The following is a 5,000-nucleotide window of genomic DNA, read 5'->3' as shown; positions in this document are numbered from 1 at the left end:
CAGGGATCGCCGGTTCAAATCCCCGTGTTACCTCCGGCTTGGTCAGGCGTCCCTACAGACACACTTGGCCGTGTCTGCAGGTGGGAAGCCGGATGTGGGTGTGTGTCCTGGTCGCTGCACTAGCGCCTCCTCTGGTCGGTCAGGGCGCCTGTTGGGGGGGAGGGGGAACTCGGGGGAATGGGGTGATCATCCCACGTGCTCCGTCCCCCTGGTGACACTCCTCACTATCAAGTGAAAAGAAGCGGCTGGTGACTCCACATGTGTCGGAGGAGGCACCTGGTAGTCTGCAGCCCTTCCTGGATCGGCAGAGGAGGTGGAAAAGCAACCGGGACGACTCGGAAGAGTTGGGTGATTGGCCAAGTACAGTTGGGGAGAAAAAGGAGAAAAAATCCACAAAAAAAAATCTAGTTCGTTCTTTCTTTCTTCACTCCCACAAAGCCAAAACCACACACACAGCCAACCAGTGTGTCAGTCGCTCATAGTGGTCAGTCCAGAAACCTGCCAGTAAAACATCCATAAACTCACATGAAAGTCAAATGTCTGAGCCGCAACAGTAAGCACACATGAAATGGAGATGGAAAACTGCTTTTCCGTCATGTTTACCTTGCGTAGTGCAACAGAACGAGGATGTTTTAGATGAACTCATGTTGGCTGTTTGTGTAGACAAGTAACAGGTGGTCCTTCTGGATCATTTGTTATCCAGCAGCTTCTCATACAGTCAGATAGGGTTTCTAACAGTGCATCCACATGAACATGGATAAACTTGAAAACATCATTCTCCTGCCATACACACTATGCCGCCATCCCCCCCCCCTTTTTTCTCCCCAATTGTGCTTGGCCAATTACCCCACTCTTCCGAGCCATCCCAGTCGCTATTCCACCCCCTCTGCCGATCCGGGGAGGGCTGCAGACTACCACATGCCTCCTCCAATACATGTGGAGTCACCAGCTGCTTCTTTTCACCTGACAGTGAGGAGTTTCACCAGGGGGACGTAGCGCATGGGAAGATCACGCTATTCCCCCCAGTTCCTCCTCCCCCCTGAACAGGCACCCCGACTGTCCAGAGGAGGTGCTAGTGCAGCAACCAGAACACATACCCACATCCGACTTCCCACCCACAGACACGGCCAATTGTGTCTGTAGGGACGCCCGACCAAGCTGGAGGTAACACGGGGATTCGAACCGGTGAGCCCCGTGTTGGTAGGCAACGGAATAGACTGCTACGCTACCCGGATGCCCCCTGTCAAATAGTGTTTCTAAGAGTACATCTAGACTAACATATATTTATCTTACTCCTGCCATACACACAATGCCGCCATTTTCAGTCACCGAGAACGAAGCCTTCCCAAAATGCTGTCCAAAGTGGATGAATGTGAACGTGCGGGTCTGGTGTGTGATTGGTCCTGTGGTGTCAGGCAGAAGAGACTTCAGACATCAGCTAGAATCAGCATATGCAAATTCATCTGTGTTAGTTTGTACGTACTTGCAGACACGTATTTAGGTAACAAACATGTTACCAACATGTCAGCGATACAACAGTTTCCTCCAAGCTAACAGCCTTCTCTTTCTCGGTCTGGTTATCAAGTGTTACCATAGCAACGAACAACACGCACAGCTAACGGAGCATTATGGGAGTCATTAGCATGGTTGGAAACATGTCTTACACTTCCAACAAACCACTTCTGGTTTGGCGAATGGCAGAGTAGGCAGCAAGTCGTAAGAGCTGTCTCACCATTTGACATTTATTTGACATTTGTTGTATTATTCTAAGACCAATTTAAACTCACCTCCTGCTGCACATCGAGTTAACTTTTCGGACTTTGTCTGCAATGTTGTTGATTCTAAGTGGTTTAGGTTAGCTTACCAGCGAGATAGCTTACAGCTAACCGAGTAAGTAGGCCGCAGTGAGGACTGCAAGAGGGGCAAGCCTGGTGGTGGTAGAAAGGGTGCGGCAGAATGGCTATGAAAAGAGACATCGAAGAATTAAAAAAGATCGAAAAAGGAATTAAGGAAATCGGTGGAGTTGATGGGACACCAAATGGAAGCTATGACAAATAAACAAGACACTTTTAATGGACACGATATAGGAAATCAAGGAAGCAAAACGAAGAGAAAGATGTGAAGATTGCGCATCTGGAAAGTAGATTATCTGATTTAGAACAATATGCTTGAATGTCTTTGACCAATCAGATATGCTCAGTTGAAAGTTCCTGTTTTGTGTAGTAAAGTCTCTGAACCACAAGCCTCATGTATGTGATCAAATCCCATCAGGATGGGGTTCCTTTAAAAACCTCATCTTGATGCAAAAATAAATGGATGATTTAGAGCCTCGTCTGTGGCAAATCTGTATCTGACATCAACATCCTTCGTTTCCAAAGGCTGCAAAAGCTGTTTAGTGCTAGTGAATATTTTCTTCATAATGCTTAAGGTTTTTGTAAAAGTCTCCATTTGGTCTTCACATATTTAATGGACATTATCATCAGAGGTGCACATGTGGAGGCATGGAGATGTTTAGGAGAGATGGCAGTGGGGTTTTTAACTAGATTGTTTAACACAGTCTTGGAAAGTGAGAGGATGCCTGAGGAGTGGAGAAGAAGCATACTGGTACCGATTTTCAGGAACAAGGGTGATGTGCAGAACTGTAGCAACTACAGAGGTATAAAGTTGGATCAGCCACAGCATGAAGATTTGGGAAAGAGTAATAGAAGCTAGGTTAAGAGGAGAGGTGACGATTAGAGAGCAGCAGTATGGTTTCATGTCACGAAAGAGCACCACAGATGCGATGTTTGCTTTGAGAATGTACCCACATCCGACTTCCCACCCACAGACACAGCCAATTGTGTCTGTAGGAATGCCCGACCAAGCCGGAGGTAACACAGGGATTCGAACCGGAGATCCCCATGTTGGTAGGCAATGGAATAGACCGCCACGCTACCCGGACGCCCTTTAGCCTTCGTTCTTGATTAAGTGGATGCGTTTTTTTTTCCAAGTTAGCAAGGTTAACTGTTAAACCTTGAGCTCCAGCAAATAGTTAGCTTGCGTTACAACTAGCTTAATGTTACATTCTTCCTCTGGTTTTAGGATTTTCTTCCATTCATCAAAATGTCCAAGAAGCAAGCTGCAGTAAGTAATTACTTTGGTGTTGCACCACCTCCAAAGAAATGCCAGACTGAACCTATACAAACCCCAATTCCAATGAAGTTGGGACGTTGTGTAAAACGTGAATAAAAACAGAATACAATGATGTGCAAATCCTTTTCCACCTATATTCAGTAGAATACACTACAAAGACAAGATGTGTTCAAACTGATAAACTTTATTTAAACTGATAAACTTTATTGTTTTTTTGCAAATATTCCCTCATGTTGAATTTGATGCCTGCAACACGTTCCAGAGCAGCTGGGACAGGGGCATGTTCACCATTGTGTTACACCACCTTTCCTTTTAACAACACTCAATAAGCATTTGGGAACTGAGGACACTAACTGTTGAAGCTTTGTAGGTGGAATTCTTTCCCATTCTTGCTGATGTACGACTTCAGTTGCTCAACAGTCCGGGGTCTCCGTTGTCGTATTGTGCGCTTCATGATGCGCCACACATGTTCAACGGGAGACAGGTCTGGACCGCAGGCAGGCCAGTCCAGTACCCGCACTCTTTTACTACGAAGCCTCGCTGGTGTAACACGTGCAGAATGTGGCTTGGCATTGTCTTGCTGAAATAAGCAGGGACGTCTCTGAAAAAGATGTCACTTGGATGGCAGCATATGTTGCTCCAAAACCTGTATGTACCTTTCAGCATTAATGGTGCCTTCACAGATGTGCAAGTTACCCATGATGCCATGGGCACTAACACCCCCCATACCATCACAGATGCTGGCTTTTGAACTTTGCTCTGATAACAATCTGGATGGTCCTTTTCCTCTGTAGCCCGGAGGACACCACGTCCATGATTTCCAAAAACAATGTGAAATGTGGACTGGTCAGACCACAGCACACTTGTCCACTTTGGGTCAGTCCATCTCAGATGAGCTCGGGCCAGAGAAGCCGGTGGTGTTTCTGGGTGGTGTTGATATCTGGCTTTGGCTTTGCATGGTAGAGTTTTAACTTGCACTTGTAGATGTAGTGACGAACTGTGTTAACTGACCATGGTTTTCCCAAGTGCTCCTGAGCCCACGTGGTCATATCCTTTACACAATGATGTCGGTTTTTAATGCAGTGCCGCCTGAGGGGTCGAAGGTCACGGGCATTCAATGGTGGTTTTGGGCCTTGCGGCTTACGTGCAGAGATTTCTCCGGATTCTCGGAATCTTGTGATGATATTATGGACTGGAGGTGATGAAATCCCTAAATTCCTTGCAGTTGTACGTTGAGAAACGTTGTTCTTAAACTGATGGACTGTTTGCTCACACAGTTGTTCACAAAGTGGTGAACCTCGCCCCATCCTTGCTTGTGAACGATTGAGCCTCTCAGGGATGCTCCTTTTCTACCCAATCATGACACTCCCCTGTTCCCAGTTAACCTGTTCACCTGTGGAATGTTCCACACAGGTGTTTTTTGAGCATTCCTCAACTTTCCCAGTCTTTTGTTGCCCCTGTCCCAGCTTCTTTGGAACGTGTTGCAGGCGTCAAATTCAAAACGAGTGAATATTTGAAAAGACAATAAAGTTTATCAGTTCGGACATTAAATATCTTGTCTTTGTAGTGTATTCAATTGAATATAGGTCGAAAAGGATTTGCAAATCATTGTGTTCTGTTTTTATTAATGTTTTACACAACGTCCCAACTTCATTGGAATTGGGGTTTGTGCATAAAAAATGTGTATTCGTGGAAACGTGGCTGCAGGAAGTAGCCTGGCTCCAAACAGATGACAACCGCACAGAGATGTGGTGCAAAATGTGCCGTGAAAATCCCAATCTCACGGATAAAAGCAGCACCTTTTATAGAGGGACGAAAAAATGTCAGTCATCCAGCTTTTGAAAAGCATGAGAAGAGTAAAGAGCACC

General features: G+C 46.0%; 1 protein-coding gene across 1 annotated transcript in view; it reads left to right on the top strand.

The window, feature by feature from the left end:
- nfia (nuclear factor I/A) overlaps positions 1-5,000 on the top strand; it is a 121,011-nt gene that overhangs the window by 8,045 nt on the left and 107,966 nt on the right. The window lies entirely within an intron of this gene.

The sequence above is a fragment of the Lampris incognitus genome, chromosome 3, assembly GCF_029633865.1.
Source record: "Lampris incognitus isolate fLamInc1 chromosome 3, fLamInc1.hap2, whole genome shotgun sequence".
Taxonomy (NCBI): domain Eukaryota; kingdom Metazoa; phylum Chordata; class Actinopteri; order Lampriformes; family Lampridae; genus Lampris; species Lampris incognitus.
Note: the sequence above shows the minus strand (reverse complement) of the source record. Positions and strands in the feature narration are given on the sequence as shown.